This window comes from Ovis aries, chromosome 5, assembly GCF_016772045.2.
Source record: "Ovis aries strain OAR_USU_Benz2616 breed Rambouillet chromosome 5, ARS-UI_Ramb_v3.0, whole genome shotgun sequence".
NCBI lineage: Eukaryota > Metazoa > Chordata > Mammalia > Artiodactyla > Bovidae > Ovis > Ovis aries.
This window is the reverse complement of record NC_056058.1, coordinates 105,712,867-105,734,994: the sequence shown is the minus strand read 5'-3', so window position 1 is coordinate 105,734,994 and position 22,128 is coordinate 105,712,867. Positions and strand designations below refer to the sequence as shown.

General features: G+C 42.4%; 1 protein-coding gene across 11 annotated transcripts in view; it reads right to left on the bottom strand.

Annotated features, from left to right (window-relative positions):
- FER (FER tyrosine kinase) overlaps positions 1–22,128 on the bottom strand; it is a 456,675-nt gene that overhangs the window by 35,973 nt on the left and 398,574 nt on the right. The window lies entirely within an intron of this gene.

Below are 22,128 nucleotides of genomic sequence, written 5' to 3'. Positions count from 1 at the left end.
CTTGATTATATTTATGTCAGATTGTCAAAGTATATAGTAAGTGGCAGCTATGTTTTAAAAAGAATATCTTCTTTAAAACTGAATTTTATATACTAAAAATAATTTTGTTCTTTTTTCTGATGGTAGTGGAAGAGTAGATGTTTATTTTTATACCAATATCCCCCAATTTTTTTGTGCAAAATTTGCCATACCAAAGTTCTCTCCAGCAATAACAAAAAGAATTCCTCTCATGCTGAACTTGGAGAAGGCACTGGCACCCCACTCCAGTACTCTTGCCTGGAGAGTCCCATGGATGGAGGAGCCTGGTGGGCTGCAGTCCACGGGGTCGCTAAGAGTCGGGCACGACTGACCGACTTCACTTTCACTTTTCACTTTCAGGCATTGGAGAAGGACATGGCAACCCACTCCAGTGTTCTTGCCTGGAGAATCCCAGGGACGGGGGAGCCTGGTGGGCTGCCATCTACGGGGTCGCACAGAGTCGGACATGACTGAAGTGACTTAGCAGCAGCAGCATGCTTAAGTAATAATGGTTCAGGAAGATGATTCAAAGATAAAGTCTTCCTGGTCCAAAGGATATGTGGCATAAAGATAAAGGCCACACTCAAAGAAAGGACGTTATTTACTAAAAACTCAGAAGTATCTATGTGGTTTAATAAAATGCCAATGGTGTACCAGAGAGTGCTAGTCAGTGGGTAAACATTTTAGTTGACTGTGTTATTAAGAAAAATAACACTGGAGAAAGTGGGTCCAAATTATTTAACAGATGAAATAGCAGAATTTCTGTGCATAGGGATTTTTAGGATGCTAGCATAAAGAGAGATGATATGATTTGTTATCTGGGAATGTTAAAGGGGCAGATGACTGATGCAGCAAGCATTTCCTGGCACCAAATATGTGGCAAGTACTGTGCAGTGTTAGGAAAAAATAGGTTCTGTCTTCAAGGAGTTTATCAGTAACAAGCCATGCTGTTGGAGAGATGGCAGAGGGCTAGAGGGCAGGGTGGGCGCAGACAAGAGGATGGAACACCCCAAAATGCTGTAGCCTTGAAGAGAGCCTCGGTAAGGGACTGCAGACTTGCCAGGGCAACTATCCAGACACAAAAACGATGTGTGACGTAGCCGGGAAAGAACATCTCTCAATCTTATCCTCACACACAGGGTCAACTGAATCAGTCTTGCAGGGCTATCAAATCAACATAATGGGGTTTTCTGAACTTCGCACTGAGTTCTAGTCAAATTAAAATATTTGCTTGCTAAAAACTTTAAAGGGTTATTTCAAGCCCTATGTACATCTGAACCTTTGCACTTCACCAGGCAAATAAAAATGTTTTGAGATTTTTTTCTAAAAGATGGCTTGAAAGAGCTATGTATAGGACACCTAAGGAAATATTCTTGGTACTGAAGAGTCAGAGGAACGGGAAAAGGCACACAATCAAAAAGGGATTTCCATTGTATTCTGACCTCCAGGAAGGGACAGGACTGGAACTGGGAGTCCCCAGAAGATGACAGGATACGTTCTGACCAGAGGGTGTGCAGAGCCAGAAACAGGCAGGTAAGCAGGTAAAGAACCCAAGGAGAAGGGTGAGAAACGGTGAGAAAGCACGGACAAGAGGCAGGAATCGTGCGGGTCTTAGGTCTGAAAACAAGAATTAAACCGCAAAATTTTTAAAAAGAAAAACATAGGAGAAAACCTTCACAACTCTGGTTACAAAGGAGTTCTTAGACATGCCACCATAAGCGTGATCCATAAAAGCAGAAATTGATGGACTAGATTTCATTAAAATTAGAAACATCTCTTGAAAAGAAGACCAAGGAAAGAGCAAGCCACACACTGAGAGAAAAAAAAAATTGTGAAATTTCTGTCTGATAAAGGAATTTCTTTCCAAAAAATAACAAATGCTTATAACTCAAAGACAAAAGCTTGATTAACAAAAAAATGGGCAAGAGATTTGAACAGTTGCTTCACAGAAGACATAAGAATGGCAAATAAGCACAAGAAAAGAGACTCAGTATCATTAGTCCTTAGGAAAGTAAAATAAAAATTAAACTCATAATGAGATAGCACTGCGTTCCTACCAGGAAAACGGTAAAAAGCCTACTGGCAACAAGCGTTACCTACTGCAGGGGTGAAGTGCAGCTGCCCTGCAGAGTCGGTGAGCATGCAGAAGTAGAACATGACTTGGCACACAGTCTGACAGTTCCTCAGAACTTTTCCATGCAACCCAGTCATTTAACTTCCAGATATTTACCCAAGAAAAGCAAAAAAATATTCACACAAAGATGTATATGAATATTCATAGCACCTTTGTTTATAACAGCCCCCAAGTGGAAATAATCCATATGTCATCAAACTGGTAATTGGGAAAACAAACTGTAACATAAAATGGAATGCTGCTGCTGCGTCGCTGCAGTCGCGTCGGACTCTGTGCGACCCCAGAGACGGCAGCCCACCAGGCTCCCCCGCCCCCGGGATTCTCCAGGCAAGAATACTGGAGTGGGTTGCCATTGCCTTCTCCAATGCACGAAAGTGAAAAGCGAAGCCGTCACTCAGTCGTGTCTGACTCTTAGCGACCCCATGGACTGCAGCCCACCAGGCTCCCCCGTCCATGGGATTTTCCAGGCAAGAGTACTGGAGTGGGGTGCCATTGCCTTCTCTGTCAACAGCGTTGTTTTTAGTGAAAAAAACTAGAACAAAAGACTAGTATATATTCAGTTCAGTTCAGTGGCTCAGTCGTGTCCGACTCTTTGTGACCCCATGGACCACAGCACACCAGGCCTCCCTGTCCATCACCAACTCCTGGAGTCCACCCAAACCCATGTCCCTTGAGTTGGTGATGCCATCCAACTGTTTCATCCTCTGTCATCCCCTTCTCCTCCTGCCCTCAATCTTTCCCAGCATCAGGGTCTTTTCCAGTGAGTCAGCTCTTCGCATCAGGCGGCCAAAGTATGGATTAAATACTCTCATTTACCTGAAGTTCTAAGAAAGGATGAGCTACAGGGAGAGACAGGACGAGCGGCTCTCAGGCTGGGGCGGGAGCAGGGGGCTGAGCCCAAGGGGCACCGCAGGCCTCAGGGTGCTGTGCGCACTCTGCTGGTAGCAGTCTGCACACACAGGGAGACTGGCCAAACTGTACCCTCAAAACTGGTGCTTTTTCTTGTCTTTCTATCACCATAAAGATAATTAAAAATATGTAGGGCATCTTAAGATACTTACAGGTGTATTTCATCATTTTTAAGTTAATGGTGTTATTATTAATAAAGAACTTGGGACAGCATGTTACTTTGGGATGTCTTTATACGGGATTTCAAAATAATTAAGGGACCACACAGTCAAATAATTTATTTTTAAGTTAAACCAAGCAAATAAATGTATTAAAACATTGTCTTTCCTTAATCTGTGAAAGCGCTTCTGAGGGTAAGTGTTCTGCTTTCTTGACTATCTTGGTGAGATTTTCCTTCAGTCATTTTCACAAGAACAGCATCAGTGTTTGCCCAGTGTTTGTTAGTGAAGGAGTAAGGCTTGGAGGAGAGTTTTGTGGCTCTCAAATGACTTTTTCTAATGCTAAGCAGCTAACTGGTCTTCATGGCACTTATAGTTTCTTTTGTAAGAAGAACTTTTCTTACAGGTCTTTTTTTGGTAAAATAGTCAAATGAAAATTCAATAAACTATCTCCGTATTACTTTAAGGATTGTTGTTTAGTTGCTAAGTCATGTCTGTTTTGCAACCCAATGGACTGTAGCCTACCAGGCTCCTCTGTGCCTGGGATTTTTCAGGCAAAATACTGGAGTGGGTTGCCATTTCCTCTTCCAGGGGATCTTTCCAACCTGTGGACAGAACCTGCATCTCCTGTATTGCATCTCCTTTACTGCTGAGCCACCAGGGTAGCCTATTTTAAGGATATTATCTCATAAAAATGGTGTCTATATTAATACCCAAATGAAAGTCCTTTATTTTCCTTTAAGAGCTTAAAATGCCAAATTCTTACCAAAGAAGCTAAAAAGTAGAACTCTTATAGCTTGGATATGGCTATACTATTAGGTGTAACATAACTCATCATTTACATATTTTTTATTACTTCATATTTTTCAAAAGATACTAACAGTACAAAGACAACTTGAGAGCAAGGCATTCCTGAAAAAGTACAGACATTGTTTTTAGACCATTGAAAACATTTAATAAATTCTTTCAATATTGTATGGCCTCAAAATTAACAAGTTTTAAAAAAGCATCCTAGAGAAAGTATCACTAAATGATAATGAAGCAAATGATGAACATTTTGCAAACAGTGAAGCTGAAAGGAATACATTCACCGCATCAGTGTCACACTTCACTTTGAGCAATTAGCCCCAGTCTCAGTCTTTTGCGATTACTTTGCCCCTGACTTCTGCACTTGATTTTTATGGATGATAGTGCCCCCAAAGCCTTTAGTGTACGCCGAAGAGAAAGAATTTGAAAAAGGTAATCATGCCAAGAGTGGGGGAAAACAAAATAATACATCAAGGTGTGGTTTCCCCCCAGATTCCCATATGCCCCGTCCGTCAGCCTATGAGACTCCCCAGAGAGTTAAGGTGCTGAGGTCTACTTCCAGCTTAAATTCAGAATCTTGATAGAAAAACTCTCACAGTGTTTTTATTGAGTCACACAACTGGCCTGGTCCCAAAGGTTTGTGTCTCCCTTCATCTGTGACCCAAACAGTTGACATCCTGCTTCCGAAAGGAGACACAGAGAAGCGTGTGGGATGCTGTCAAGGGCTGCCAAGCTGAGCCTACTCTTCATTTTAAAATGAGACAAAATACAGAGATGAGACAGAGATGAAAACAAAATGCCAAGACAGAGAGGAGGAGGCACTGTGAAATAGGATCCTGGTGAATTAACTTACTTAGGACAGAGAACTGGAGACTAATAGCTCTCGGTTATGAACACCTGAAGCAAGGAAGAAGATGCATATGATGGACTAGTACCTTGCACCGCCAGGTAGGACTGGAAGCTTCCATAACAGGACTTTCTTTCTCATGCACCATTTACAAAGACTCTTTGCAGTTATGTCTGTAACATTCCTTCTAGGGAAGTTATCAGGACACCAATGCGGAGAGGAGATGAGGGAAGACTGACTGAGCCAGCTCTGCATTCAGAAAGCAGCAGGGCTACTGGGAGGCCAGGATTCTCAGCCCTGTCACCTGACTCCTCACCACCTCCTCCCATGTGGTCTGAAGACAGTACCATCAGGATCTCTGAGCCTGGTTTCTGACTGAATCCCTTAGAGACACCTGTGCAGCTCCACAGGCTAACTTTTAACTGTAGGGGGAGAAAGCGACATGAGATGCCTTATTTCCTAATGTATGATATCTGAAAATAGTAAGCATGAATAGCATTCCAACGTATCACCAAACATTTGAGACAGAAAGATGCCTTGAGTTCATTTTCTTTCCTCTTCAGCAGATGCTCTTATAAGATTCAAGCTGGGACCCAAAAAAAAAAAAAAAAAAGATGCAGTCCTTTTCTTTGCCACTTTAATAACCATTGCTGGCAAAAGAGAGTTTCAATAGGCAGGCAAATCAAAACTAGTCAATGGCCTGTTATCAGTGCAGACGATGTGCTCTGTAGATTACTGCAGTCACATTCTATTTTTGCTCAGAGACAGCAGGACAGGCTTGGGGAGGGTGGGCTGGGGCTCTTCATAGACTCCAGTCCGTGACTCTGCATTCAGATTTTGACCTTCAAATGTCATCGAAGTATGTTTCCAAATAAAAGTGCTTTCTTCTGGCACCTATCTCAGCTATAATCCCTGAATCTCATTTTGGCAAACAGGATTCTTTTGACACCTTATAAAAATCCCTCCATCACTGACTCCAACCCACATTCCACATTATATGCTTCTTGACAATTATCGCCCTGGTGTCTTATAAACTAACATATTTTTCTTGACTATGTGTATCATCTCCCCAGTAAGATTTTATGTTCTGTATAGAAATTAATGGTCCTTCTTTGAATTCCCATAAGCATTCATTCATTCATTCAGCAAGTAGTGATCTCTGCTCATAATGCCAGTTGGTTACTATAGGACCTGCAGCACATAATCAAAACATAATATAGAATACGGTATGTTATTATGTAAGAAGGTCAAAATGGTAGTAGAGAGAAGGTAAATATTACTTCTGATTGGTGGACCACAGAGGAATCTAAGATGGAAATAATGAGTTGAAAGTCTTGAGGAAAGAGTAGGGTTTAAAAAACACTATTTAAAAAGTTGAAAATGCCATCTATCACTTTGTTCCCTACTGTAAAAGCACCACATATACTTTTAGGCAAAAAATGGAAAATACAGACTGGACTGAAAAGGGGGCAAAGAGCAGCCATCCTCCAACAAGCCGGAGGCCGCGACTGCTCCCATCAGGCTGACCCGCTGGAGCCCCCTGTGTCGCAGGTTCATTTCTAAAAGTGTGAGTAAGCACACTGCAGTGAGTCCTGACTGTTTTATCCATTAACATATTAAATAACCTTTCACACTATTCGTCCCACAGGGTTATTTTTAATGACTTTATGCTGCATGGATGTTTCATTTTTTGAGATATTTTAACTTTTTAGGATGAAAAGGCCTCTAAAGGGAATGGACAGGGAAGGAAACGAAGATTATTCTAAGCAGAAGGAACCATCTAAACAAGGGTGTAGACGCGGAAGAGTGCAGTGGCCTCAGGGGACAGTGAGCACTGGGGTTTCTGGGGAGGATCAGGAGGCCCAAAGCCCGTGAAGACTAGTTCTCAACTGTGAGCGTCATCCAAAGGCAGTGTTGAGCCACTGGAGATTTCCTCGAGTGGGGTCATGGGCACAGCTGGACTTTACGAGAATGCTGGAGCAAGGCAAGATGGTGCCCTGAAGGAGAGGCCATACCTCTAGCAGGAGATTAATTCCAAAGTGAAGCCTTCTCCCTGCCGCCATTTTCCACTTCATTTATTTCACACACTCTCAGATTCTTTCCACAAAATAGAGTACTTTTTAAAACAAGATTTTTTTCTTCCCTACTTGCTTCATCTAGCTAAATCCTACTCATTCTTCAAAATGTAATCAAGGGCCATTACTTTTGAAAAGTCTTTGCTGACTGTGCACCGCAGCCCAGTTCACTGTGTGTCTCACTGAACGCCAGCCACAGGTTTACTGGTCCGATTGCTATAACGCCAGCTCTGCGCAGAGCCTCTGACGAGACCCGGCGCCTCAACACCCAGGTACACGCCACAGACTCATCCTGGATGCGCGTCTGCTGAACTAACGCATGAGGAGTCCCAAATCCCCAGTATTCAAATGGTACTCAAATTCGGAAGCTAAATTTAAAATAGTGGTTCAGTTCAGTTCAGTCGCTCAGTCATGTCCAACTCTTTGCGACCCCATGAATTGCAGCACGCCATCACCAACTCCAGGAGTTCACCCAAACTCATGTCCATCGAGTAGGTGATGCCATCCAGCCATCTCATCCTCGGTCGTCCCCTTCTCCTCCTGCCCCCAATCCCTCCCAGCATCAGGGTCTTTTCCAATGAGTCAACTCTTCACATGAGGTGGCCAAAGTATTGCAGTTTCAGCTTTAGCATTAGTCCTTCCAAAGTATATTCAGGACTGATCTCCTTTAGGATGGACTGGATGGATCTCCTTGCAGTCCAAGGGACTCTCAAGAGTCTTCTCCAACACCACAGTTCAAACGCATCAATTCTTCAGCGCTCAGCCTTCTTCACAGTCCAACTCTCACATCCATACATGACCACTGGAAAAACCATAGCCTTGACTAGATGGACCTTTGTTGGCAAAGTAATGTCTCTGCTTTTCAATATGCTATCTAGGTTGGTCATAACTTTTCGGCCAAAGAGTAGGCATCTTTTAATTTCATGTGTGCAGTCACCACCTGCAGTGATTTCGGAGCCCAGAAAAATAAAGTCTGACACTGTTTCCACTGTTTTCCCATCCATTTCCCATGAAGTGATGAGACTGGATGCCATGATCTTCGTTTTCTGAATGTTGAGCTTTAAGCCAACTTTTTCACTCTCCACTTTCACTTTCATCAAGAGGCTTTTAGTTCCTCTTCACTTTCTGCCATAACAGTGATGTCATCTGCCTATCTGAGGTTATTGATATTTCTCCTGGCAATCTTGATTCCAGCTTGTGTTTCTTCCAGCCTAGCGTTTCTCATGATGTACTCTGCATAGAAGTTAAATAAGCAGGGTGACAATATACAGCCATGACAGACTCCTTTTCCGATTTGGAACCAGTCTGTTGTTCCATGTCCAGTTCTAACTGTTGCTTCCTGACCTGCATACAGGTTTCTGAAGAGGCAGGTCAGGTGGTCTGGTATTCCCATCTCTTTCAGAATTTTACAGTTTATTGTGATCCACACAGTCAAAGAAAGGCTTTGACATAGTCAATAAAGCAGAAGTAGATGTTTTTCTGGAACTCTCTTGTTTTTTCGATGATCCAGTGGATGTTGGCAATTTGATTTCTGGTTCCTCTGCCTTTTCTAAAACCAGCTTGAACAAAATGGTAGGCAAACTAAAATATACAACTTTACAAATAATGAAATTTCACATAAATGGAGAATCACTAAGGAAAGTAAGTCAATTATTTTTGGAGCTCATTTTCATAACAGGAAGTCTGTCAAAGATAACAGAACTGGAGTGCCGAGGCCGTCTCACTAGGGAACTGCTTTTAATGCTCAGTATCAGAAAAAAAATGTCAGAACTCGTTGCCAGTGATCAAATAAGACCACTAGCAGTGTATATTCCTGCAGAAAAGGCCAACAAGAAGATAAATAGTTTAAAAAATATATAGTCCAGGCTCGAGAGATGGAGGAGAGAGGGAAACAGAATTTAGAACAGTGGAGACATCACAGCCTTCTCCTGTGGCTGGTGACAGCAGTAAGCTGCATTTTAAAGCGCTCTCATGGAGAGGTCACTAAGAAAAGCAGTTAGAGCACCGAGCCGCCGGCAGACCGAAACACACCAGTGTCTCTCAGAAGGCAATAAGACTCAATTCTATCTAACGGTGCATATATCTTCAATTCACTGGCAAATACCAAGTCCACAGGCTCCACTGGCTTCTGGAGGGAGTAAACAGCTACACCCGGCTTCCAAACAATGTAACCAGCATGACATCCAGGTAACTTTGCAGTTTTCAACAGACAACATGATATTTTGGGTTAAATGGCCTCTGAGAAATAAGTGGCTGGGTGTGTATAGTACATTGACGTATTACTAGTCTGCCCTGCCTCCTCCTGTCTGACTCTTTCCATTAGCACCTGGAGGAGAGCCGTGCCCCAGGCCCTCACCCCGCTGCAGTACACCCCAGTACCCCCCCCCCCGCCCCCACGACCTCGCCCCTCCCTGGGCCCATGGTGACCTGCGTTCGCCCTGTCACCTTACTGTACACGCGTGAGTCCCCGGGCCTCAGCCTGCGGCAGTGCCCCCCATCCCCAACCCCCCACCCCTTCTCCACGTCACCCCTCTCTGGGTCCTCAAACCCTTCCACATCGCTGTCCCCCAGGCGTGGTCCCAGGAGCTCCCCTTCTAGTCCAGAGGCTCCCTACGGTCGCCACTGTTCCACCTCTGACCACCACCTCTAGACCCGTGACTCCTAAACCTGGGTCTCCACCCCGGAGCCTCCTCTGTTCCAGAGCTTCCCCACAGGCCTGCAGACATCGCCATTTTACTACCCTTCAGGAACCTAAGGTTCATCAGGGCGCAAGTGCGTCCCTCCTGTGTCCCTCTGACAAGGAATGGCGCCCACATCCACGCCGCTGCAGTCACACTCGAGACGGCACGTTCATGTTTCACTGTGTTTCTGCCCTTACGTTCTACTGACGAGGAACCCTGCCCGCCCTGCCAACTGAAGACCTTCAGACGCACCAGCTGCTCACTCTGTAGCTCCCATCGCTCAGCCCACCCCGCCCGCCTTCTGGCTCCTGTCTGGTATTGGTTTCCTTCAGCCTGTTCTCTACACTGCAGACAATGGTATTCCCGTGAGGCAAACCTTACTTCATGAACCCAAACTGCCCTCAGGAAAAGGTCTGAATCCCTTAAAATAGCTTATAAGGATTTTCATGATTTAGTTCTAGTTTATTTCTTTGGATTATTATTATTATTATTATTTACTTTCTCCTGTTACTCACTTGTTACAAATCTTAACTACACGATCAATGAGAACTCTTCCTTATCTGCTCCACAGGAATATCAGGAGAAACTCTGTCAGACACCTTGATGAGATCCACTTACAATCACAGTGCCCTTAGTCTACTGGCATATGACACTCTCAAAAAATGAGCAAAAAAGACGTGTTCTTGACGAGCTCATGCTGTTCCTCTTACCATCACTCTCCCTTCGGTGGTCTCACAATCTATTTAAGGATCCATTTCAGGATTTTCAAGAGGGCCTCATCGAGCTTACTGGTACAAAATTCAATTTAAGTTTTCATTCATGTGAATAATCAAGACAGTCTTTGCAGATTATATAGTGTTTCAGCTCATTATCTGTTCTCCATGAGTTTTTATATCACTCCCAACAGTTTCAGTTCAGTTCAGTTACTTAGCCGTGTCCTATTCTTTGTGACCCCATGAACCACAGCACGCCAGGCCTCCCTGTCCATCACCATCTCCCAGAGTTTACTCAAACTCCTGTCCATTGAGTCGGTGATGCCATCCAACCATCTCATCCTCTGTCGTCCCCTTCTCCTCCTGCCTTCGATCTTTCTCAGCATCAGGGTCTTTTCAAATGAGTCAGTTCTTCGTATCAGGTGGCCAAAGTATTGGAGCTTCAGCTTCAGCATCAGGCCTTCCAATTCAGTTATCTCATTGTTGGGTTTTCTTTGTGCCCTGGGCTGCAGTTCGCCTCAGCCAGAAAACTCATTCTAAGCAGCTGTGTTGATCCTCTCTTATCACTGCTGAACTGGGAGGGCCTCTCAGCAATGCTGGTCCCTTTACTGCTCTCTCCTAACTCGCCCTGTCGCTTGCTAGAACGATCACACCTTACCCATCAAGAACCGGCTCGATTCTCCCTAGTCCAAGCATTACTCTCACCAAAAACTAGGTTTTTATTTTGATTATGTTTCATATTTTCAATAGCTTCAGCTCATTTTAATTTTTAACCTGCTGATGTTTTTACAGAGTTTCTCACTAGAAAGCATCTTAGGCAGTAACATATCAGTTAAGATATTAACACATCAGTATCTGGCCCTTTCATTCCTGAACATGTGGAAGACTGCCTTCTTCGCCTCCTCACAGCTAGGTGGGCCACATGACAAAGGAATGTGCAGCGCGTGTCACCCTTGGGCTCAGGGGGTGAAAAGCTCCCCTCCAGCCCCCAGCTCTCCTCTCGCCCTGGTGACCACGGCGCGCCCTGCAGCGGTGGAGGCACAAGCTGAAACCACCCTGATCTCCAGGTCACTGCTGGGAAGGGAGCCGCTCTACAGGCACAGGGCTTGGGGCATGTCCCATTAGCAAGAAACACTCTCTTAGGCAGTGAGCCCTCAAGATGCAGTATTTCTGTATTATTGCAGCATAGTTTAACTTTTCCTGGCTAATATGGCATTTTTCACTATTATTTCCAAATTTTAGTTTTGAAGGGCTCCTGATCCAACTGAGTCATTTTTTTTCCCTTTAGGATTTTAAGATGCTAAAATAGGTTGAATAATTTACTCATCTCTTATTCCCAAAGATATCTCTGTCCTAAACCCTGAAACATGTGAATGTGTTACCTTTCGTGGCAAAGGGATTTGAGATTTTGAGCTGGGGATGTTATCCCAGATTACCTGGTCAGGCCCAGTGTAATTGCAGCCGTATGAGAAGGAGGCAGTAGGCCATTCAGAAAAAGGGAATGTGATAAAATACGAAAAGCAGAGCTGGAGTGAGGCACTCTGAAGACGGAGAGAGGGGCCATGAACTATTCATGCAGGAGGCCTCAGGAATCTGGCAAAGGCAGGGAAACAGACTCTCCCCTGGAACATCCCAGGAGGAGTGCAGCCCCGCTAACACCTTGCCTGCACCCCCGCGAGTCCCACTTTGAACTTCTAACCTTCAGAACTCTAAGAGAATACACTTGTGTTGCATTACATCAATAAGTTTGTGGTGATGTTATAACAGCAACCGGAAAGTAATACAGATGTTGAATAGTACTTTTCCTTCCTCTGAAAATTGTGACAATGACTTTCTAAAGTCTGATGCAAACACGTCTAAGTAAGAATGATGTCTTAAACTACTCTTCTTCCCTTTCTCTTCTAAACATGGATAGTGTGTGTCTCAGTCGCTCAGTCGTGTCCAACTCTTCCGACCCCATGGACTGTAGCCCACACTCCTCTGTCTGTGGGGATTCTCCAGGCAAGAATACTGGAGTGGGTTGCCATTTCCTCCTCCAGGGGATCTCCCTGACCCAGGGATCGAACCTGGGTCTCCTGCATTGCAGGCAGATTCTTTACTGTCTGAGCTATCAGGGAACCCCTAAATACAAATAGTAGGTGTCACTGGATACAAGTTTCTACTTCTTGTATTCTTAAACCTACCCATTTTACCATTTTCATCTTACGGACAGGGGTTTTGCTTATTTTTTATTTACTATGAAAAGATTTCTCCCTCCTTTCATTTTTGAATTATTTATTCTATCTTCCCTGGTCGTATGGAACAAGAAATCAATTCCCAAGTCCTCACCTTATATACTGTAAAGATCACCCTGCCTGTAATAGTCCCCTCCAGCATGCAAGCGTGATGATGCCCTCCAGCAGCAAAACAAATATGGTACAATCTTTGGAGGCTTTTTCCTATTCCTTCAGTTTTCATACCTCTGGTAAACGTTCAGAAATGTTATATAGACATCCCTGACACCTGATGAGAAGATGTATGATGACCAAACATCTGTTACACCTGTTTTCTGATTCCAAGTGGGAGACTTCTAAGAACTAAACTCTTAAGCAGGCTGGACCTACCTAACTTTCCAAGAGTCTGTGATTTTTCCACTTTCCGCAAATGTAAGTGTCAGTACCCTTGCTAGTTTCTGTAAACCTAGAGATACTTAAATATAAGATAGTTATTACAGGAAACATCTGTTGACGTCAGCAAGGAAGATCACTGAGGAGAGACTCATTCACTGCTCCTCTGCTAGCTGATGCTCTCTGCTACTTCCAGTCAAACTGTACACAATACTTTGGGGCTGGGACCTTAATTTTTGAGGCTCTGATAGCTGAAGAGACTTTTCTAAGGTGAAAGCACATTGGAACTAAACTCATATCTTTAGCTCCTAGGATAAATGATCTTGACCATCTTCAACTATGGTTACCCCAAAATTTCAGAAAAGCTGTACAAACTGACAATTCTAATATTCATTTTCCCTCAGAACAGGAGGCATCATAGTAAACTGTAAATCGGAAGATACTTTATAAGGAGCTAAAATAATGCAATCATTTGCTTTCTGATTTTAGAAACCAATTTGGGATGAAACCTGGAAAATATTTCTGAATGTCTGTAAACGTGTCCATCGGACTGTCTCTGAAACATCAGAAATTTGAACCCTGTTTTGAGCTGATGTCAGATTATGCATTGACCACATTTATTGTAACTTTTCTGACAGAAGATTACAGCTGTTAAATTAATGACAACACGAATTTATAAAGGTTTCTTTGCTGGAGAAATTTCTTCTGGGGTCAAGTTCACTATTTTTTGCTACCAAAATGCCCTAATCCATCAATGAAGGAAAGTGTCTCCTATTAGTGAAAGCAAAACAGGAATTACACACCCTTGACATGTTTTATAACTCTGCATATTTTCTCATCTTTTGCCCTGGGTAAATGTGTGTCTATAGCTTCGGAATTCTTGCCTCGAGAACCCCATGAACTGTATGAAAGGCAAACCAGCATGACAACAGAAGACGAGGCCCCCAAGTCAGCAGGGGTCCAACATGCTACTGGGGAAGAGCAGAGAAACGGCTCTGGAAAGAATGAAGCGGCTGGGACACAGTGGAAACCATGCGCAGCTGTGGATGTGTCTGGTGGTGAAAGTAAAGTCCGATGCTGTAAAGAACAGGACTGCATAGGAACCTGGAATGTCCATGAATCAAGGTAAACTGGATGTGGTCAAGCAGGAGATGGCAAGAGTGAATATCAACACCTTAGGAATCAGTCAACTAAAATGAACATGAATGGGTAAATTTAATTCAGATGACCATTACCCCTACTACTGTGGGCAAGAAGAATTCCTTAGAAGAAATGGAGTAGCCCTCATAGTCGACAAAAAAGTCCGAAATTCAGTACTTGGGTGCAATCTCAAAAATGATAGAATGATCTCGGTTTGTTTCCAAGGCAAACCATTCAGCATCACAGTAATCCAAGTCTACACCCCTCACGACTAATGCTGAAGAAGCTGAAACTGACCGGTTCTGTGAAGACTTGCAAGACCTTCTAGAACTAAAACCAAAACGAGATGTCCTTTTCACCATGGGGAACTGGAATTCAATAGACGAGGACATCGGAGTAAAAGTGAAGTTTGGCCTTGGAGCACAAAATAAAGCAGGGCAAAGGTTAACAGAGTTTTGCCAAGAGAACGCACTGGTCACAGCAAAGATCCTCTTCTAACAACAAGAGGGACGACGCTACACGTGGACATCACCTGATGGTCAGTACTGAAATCAGATTGATTATATTCTTTCAGCCAAAGATGGAGAAGCTCTATATAGTCAGCAAAAACAGGACTGGGAGCCGACTGTGGCTCAGACCATGAGCTCCATATGGAAAAATTCAGGCTTAAATTGAAAGAAGTAGGGAAAAGCACTACACCATTCAGGTACGACCTAAATGAAATCCCTCATGATTAAACAGTGCAGTCGACAGACCTGGTAGACAAAGGGCCTGACGAGCCGTGGGTGGAGGTTCGTAACATCATACAGGTGACCAGAACCACCCAAAGGAAAAACAACAAAAGAAGCAAAGTGGTTGTCTGAGGAGGCCTTACAAATAGCTGAGAAAGGAAGAGAGCTCAAAGGCAACGGAGAAAGGGAAAAATACCCAACTGAATGCAGGGTTCCAGAGAATAGCAAGGAGAGATAAGAAAGCCTTCCTCAGTGATCAGTGCAGAGAAATAGAGGGAAACGATAAAACGAGAACGACTAGAGATCTCCTCAAGAAAACTGGAGATAACAAGGGAGCATTTCATACAACGACGGGCACAATGAAGGGCAGAAACAGCAAGGACCTAACAGAAGCAGGACAGATTAAAAAGAGGTGGCAAGAATACACAGAACTATGCAAAAAAGATCTTCATGACCCATGATGTTGTGATCGCTCACCTAGAGCCAGACATCCTGGAGCGGGAAGTCAAGTGGGCCTTAGGAAGCATTACTATGAACAAAGCTAGTGGAGGTGATGGAATTCCAGCTGAACTATTTCGAATCCTAAAAGATGATGCTGTGAAAGTGCTGCAGTCAATATGCCAGCAAATTTGGAAAATTCAGCAATGGCCACAGGACTGGAAAAGGTTATTTTTTTCTCCAATCTCAAAGAAAGGCAGGGTCAGATAATGTTGAAACTACCATGCAATTGCGCTTATTTCACATGCTAGCAAGGTAATGCTCAAAATCCTTCAACCTAAGCTTCAACAATACAGGAACCAAGAATTTACAGATGTACAAGCTGGATTTAGAAAAGGCAGGGGAACCAGAGATCAAACTGCCAACATTCATTGGATCATAGAGAAAGCAAGGGAAGTCCAGAAAAACATGTACTTCTGCTTTATTCACTACAAGAAAGCCTTTGACTATATGGATCACAACAAACTGGAAAATTCTTAAAGAGATGGGCATACCAGACCACCTTACCTACCTCCTGAGAAACCTGTATGCAGGTCAAGAAACAACAGTTAGAACTGGACATGGAACAATGGACTGGTTCAAAATCGAGAAAGGAGTATGTCAAAGCTGTATACTGTCACCCTGCTTATTTAACTTATATGCAGAGTATATCATGCAACATGCCGGGCTGGATGAATCACGAGCTGGAAAGGTTACAGGAGAAGTATTAACAGCCTCAGTCATGCTGATGATACTTCTCTAACGGCAGAAAACAAAGAGGGTCTAAAGAGCCTCTTGATGAAGGTGAAAGAGGAGAGTGCAAAAGCTGGCTTAAAACTGAACATTCAAAAAACTAAGGTCATGGCATCCAGTCCCATCACTTCATGGCAAATAGATGGGGAAAACTGAAAACCGAGACAGATTTTATCTTCTTGGGCTCCAAAATCACTGTGGATTTGACTACAGCCGTGAAATTAAAAGATGCTTTCCTTAGAAGAAAAGCTATGAGGAACCTAGATAGTGTATTAAAAAGCAGAGACATCTCTTTGCCAAAAAAGGTCCACATAGTCAAAGCTATGGTTTTTCCAGTAGTCATGTATGGATGTGAGAGTTGGACCATAAAGAAGGCTGAGTGCCAAAGAATTGATGCTTTCAAACTGTGGTGTTGGAGAAGACTCTTGAGAGTCCACTGGAATGCAAGGAGATCAAACCAATCAATTCTAAAGGAAATCAACCCTGAATATTCATTGAAAGGACTGATGCTGAAGCTCCAACACTTTGACCACCTGAAGTGGAGAGCCAACTCAATGGAAAAGACCTTGATGATTGGAAAGGCTGAAGGCAGGAGGAGAAGGGGATGACAGAGGATGAGATGGTTAAATAGTATCACTGGCTCAATGGACATGAGTTTGACTCCAGGAAATAGTGGAGGACAGAGGAGCCTGGCGTGCTGCAGTCCATGGGGTTGCAGAGTCAGACACGACTTGGTGACTGAAAACAACAAATAGCTTTTGTACCAGTTTATAAATTTACCAATCCATATTTTTTTCTTGTGTTAAGCAAGAGTCCTTATTATGGTCTTTGAAGTGATAATTCAGTATATTCTATGTAAAACAGACAACCTAATTTTAAAGTTGAACTTATCAGTCTTACCATATATTCAGTTTGACTGAATTGAAACTTACGATTCTAGTTCTTATGTCTCAATGTGGTCTGTGAAAAAAATATGACCACTAACTCTGAGACACTCAGTCATGTCCAACTCTCCGTGACCCTATGGACTGCAGCCCACCAGGTTCCTCTGTCCATGGATCTAGTAACACCCCAAAATAGAAAAAACAAATATAGACAATGTTCTTTAAAAATTTTTTGAAACCTCCATCAAAAATGTACAGCGTAGCAGGAAAGCATCATTCAATGAATTATAACAATTTTCTGTCCAGCAGGGACATTTTAGACTGCTTTCCCATTTTCAAAGGGAAAAATAAACACAAATAGTTGAAGATATAAGCTTTTCCAAACACTTGTCTATAATTCATTATTTTATAGAGTCCATCACTTATTTCCAGTATAATAGCCATTTTGTAAAATGTCATTTTGATTATCTTGAACAGTTTTAAACACTCCGTTAGATGATTCAGAGATAAGTATGAGAAATTTGCAGTGGGCTCTACTTCAAGGTGTAATGATTAAGATGTCATAAATACATCACAGATTGTTTTAATAATAACAAAAGAGCAAATACACCTGAAACATCATTTTTACTAGCTTCTAGGTAAATTTATATGCATGGAGAGTACTAATTATAGTGATTAAAACAAGTATCACTTTAAAGATATATTGAATTCTAGGGCCTGAAAATGGACTTCATTGTTCTATTTTTTCTCTGAGGAACCAGCGCGCTAACTGGGAATTCCCTGGGGGTCTAGTGGTTAGGACTCCCTGCCTCCACTATAGGGCACGTGCGTTCCATCCCTGGTCGGAGAACTAAGACCTTGTAAGCCACCTGGTGTGGCCAGAAACGAAACAAAGCAAAAAGAACCAGCTAGCTGACGTCCATGGCATTCCATGGATTCGTTTGCTAGTTTTCTACCTCCTAGATAACTGCAGGTAGTACTTTGCATTCTAGAGCGTTGTCCTTAAAGCTTATTGGGGAGAAAGATAACAACTAAATAAACGATCCTAGTTTAGTGTTGTGAGTGCTATGATAGGGTAAAAAGAAAGTTAAGTAACCAAGATTTGGTAGAGAAATAGTCCTTGCTAAGCAACACAAGGTCGAACTGGAGTCTGAAAGAAGTAACAAGGTGGGGTGGGTAAAGGACACTCCAGGGGAAGTGGAAGTTTATCTGAAGCCAATGGGACACAAGAGAAGCTTACCGGGAATGGTGGGCTCAGAGGAAGGTACCGTGACAGGGACCTGGCATACCAACTCATCAGGTCCCTCTGTTCGCAGATGCTTGGGCTCAGGGATGAGACTGTGGACCCTCAGATCTGGGGGCCTCACGCCCAAGCCTTCTCTCCATCCCTTCTTCCTCCTTACCCCCATCACAAAGTGATTTCCGTCACATCTTAGGACTTCCCAGGTGGCTCAGGCATAAAGAATCCTCCTGCCAGTGCGGGGGGTGCTGGAGACGTAGATTCGATCCCTGGTTTGGGAAGATCCCATGAAGTAGAAAATGACAGCCCACTCCAGTGTTCTTGCCTGGAAACCCCAGGACAGAGGAGCCTACAGTCCGTGGGGTCGCAGAGTCGCACATGCCTGAGCACACGCGTGCACACGCACACACACACACCCACGTCACATCTTATTTGTGCTTTGGGCTGGTGGCCAGTGTGAGGAGCAGGACTGCTCTTGGTGAAACCTCTACATTTGGGAGGCCTCAAATTTGACTTTTCCATTATCTAAACGAGGTAACATATATAATCACAGAGACAGTCTGGATACTAAAATGATGTCACTATTTTTACAACCTGATTTTGCATTTCTGTATTTTTTTTTCAATGAATTCTTTTTTTTTTTTTAGTGTTTTTTTTTTAAATTTTAAAATCTTTAATTCTTACATGCGTTCCCAAACATGAACCCCCCTCCCACCTCCCTCCCCATAACATCTCTCTGGGTCATCCCCATGCACCAGCCCCAAGCATGCTGTATCCTGCGTCAGACATAGACTGGCGATTCAATTCTTACATGATAGTATACATGTTAGAATGCCATTCTCCCAAATCATCCCACCCTCTGTATTTTTTAATATAACAGAAAAAAGGGAGGTGATCTGAGCAACCATTTTGACCTGAGATTCTGATTGAACTTGGTTAGATGGTAATTTATCATAAGGGGTAAAGTAGGTACAATTTGGCAATATTTTATTCTCCAAAATAATATTATAATTTACTTACAGGGTAAAATGCAAGTCTCTATAAACATCTTATTTTTATAATATTTCTGATTCTCAGCATCCTTGAGACTAGTTTGCATACTCACTGCCGCTCTGGTATATATGATCCCAACCATCAAGTCATGTTACAAGAGGTCTCCTGCTTTGTGAGAAGATACACACAGCAAAGCCTCATTTTGAGTGGCCTGGCCAAGGAAATAAGCATTTAACATAGGAAAATACCCAGATGACTAAGGGTTAATAATCCTTTGAGAAAACTCTTTAAACAGTTTTAACCACTTTTAATGAAGAATCTTCTAAAATGAGGCACACACTCTTAGATTCCTATGCAGACTAAAATGAACCTCTCTGGCATCCACGACTTACTAGCAATCACTATTAATAACAATGACTAAACTTTGGTAAAAGAGTGATGCTTGAGTGAGACTTGAAAAGTAAGTAGTTTTTCAAATCACTTTGCTGAAATTCACACAACTACACTCCAACATAAAATATATAAATTTTAAAAAACTGTTAAAAAGTAAGAAGGTTTCTTCTCACTTGCTATCTGCTGCTTTGAGAATATTGATTCCTTGTTGTTCTGTCTTGTCTGTTTTCTCAAAGCACCTATTTCTTCTCTCCCTGGTCTACGCTCTTGCCATGGTCTTGTCTAATTTGCTAATTCAACTCTGTGAGAACTTGAAAAACAAACTTAAGAGGCTTATGTTTAAAGTTAAAAATAAAGATGCTCCAAAGGAAAACTCCCATTTCAAAAGTGTGGGAGTTTCTATGCTGGGGATTGTATGGAATTTATTCAGACTTCAGAGTTCTTTCATGGATTATTTCCCATTCTTAACTGTGCTCTGGATAGTTGGAGTTGATGATTAATCGCATGTTAGGTAAATGAGCTATTACAGATTCTGGCGCTCAAGTGTACGTAAGAGGTGCCTCTACTATGCTTAACCATATAAATATGTATGACATCAAAAAATCGGATGTCAGCATTAGTGTTCCATTAGTGGGCATAATTTGTAAGACTAACACTAGATCATTGGGCATTTTAGTTTATTTTTCCAGATCTTTCCATTCCTTTTTGGGCTACCATGAATAAGGTAGCAAGGAACCTGTGGTCACACACATCGTCTTGCTCTTCTGTAGCTGGTTTCACAGAATATATTCTTGGAAGTGAAATATCTGGGATGAAGCAAACATACCTGCATGACTTCAGGGGCATATTCTAAAGTTATGGCCCGAAGAGGCTGTGCAAATGCCCTCCTACCAGGGCCATCCGCAGGCCTGCTTTCCACACCCTCATTCACATGGATTCGTGGCATTCTTTTCAATTCTTTCCAATGTGCAAGAGAAAAATAACACTCATTTTTAACTTGCATTTTTTATGACTTTAGGACTTTAACATTTTTTCAAATATGTTACAACTTTAAATATACACGTGTTAAATTCTATTTCGGAGGGGCATTTGTATCATCATTTTTCTGTGAATAACCTTTTCGTCATTTTTCAATTGCCTTTTCATTGCTTTACCAATGTTTCCATTGAGCTGTTTACTTTTTATTCATTTATAAATAGTCTTTATGAGTAAAAGATGTCACCTGTCTCATATATATTTTCCCAACATTTTCGTCTCAATTATATTCTCAGTGTTTAAAGCAAAACATCAATTGTCTCTTAATTGCTCCTTTATCACATTACTGCATCCTTTGATACATTTTCTAAGACTTCGCTCTGCTTTTTAAAGCGGTCTCCTTTGCGCTTCTTCCCAGCCCATCAGTCCCGAGATAATGACGCAGGCGACACGGTGAGCAGAGCGGTGCCGATGCCACACTCGCCATGCGCAGCATGCTTTACAGGCGGCCGTCCTCTGCACCGCTTCACCTGTGACAGGGGGGCTGGGAAGGGCTCTGGGTCTTTTTGAAGCACACATAATTATACACGATGTCTTACAAATCATAGGTACTCTGTACAGGTTGAATACATCAATAAATGTCACAAAAGCATAGTTTAGAAATTCTGACATGTAAGTAAATGTTAGTGCATGTAGAAAGGTAAAAAAAAAACAAAACAAGCCAGGTAAAACAATTATGAAAATGAAAGAAGAGATAACACATAGATAGATATGCTATAAGCATGAAAAGATTAGTAGTCAATACTACTACTCATGTCAGCAGCCTTGGAATACAGATATTTAATCTCTCTACTGCCAGCTGCATTATATCAGGAGTTTTCTACTTTTGTTTCTGAGATGGAAAGAGGGTGGACCTAAGTCTCTACTCCATGGCTAGAAAATATTTAAAACTCCTAGAAAAGTGCTGAAAACTAAAGATATTTTTGCTGCAAATATATACCAGACTCCCGCTTTTGTTGTTCACTGTCATATAATTATGATGAAAAAGTGTTCTTAATTTTCCTGAGGAACATATCATATAGTTCGTCACTGCTTTCCTGGTATGTTACCTGTACATATATTAAAAAGCAAATACTGAGATGTAAATCACCCAAGTTTCTCTACCTCTCTTTATTTATACAAAGTTCTGAGAGATTATTATTGTTATTTTAAACATAATAATATACAGTTTATAAACTGTAAGGTCTATTTTGCAGGCAGCCAAATAACTTCAGCCCATTTACTCAAGGCCTTAAAAAAAAAAAGCAGGCAGAAACACATTAACATACATTTCCTGAGAAATGCAGTATCAGTGTGACAATAATACAGTTCCAGTAACAACATTCTCTATGTACACAGCCTCTCTCGCCCACAAATCTTAAAAACAAAACAAAACCCAACCTCAGAACAATCTCAGAAACTGTTCTACCTTACTTGAATAAAGGTCCCCTGGAAAACACTGATTTGCTTCTGAATGTTAGATGTTGCCAGCCCTCAGGATGGCCCCTGGGTCTGCCACCATGGAAAGATATCAAGCACTGGCTGATGCCACGTA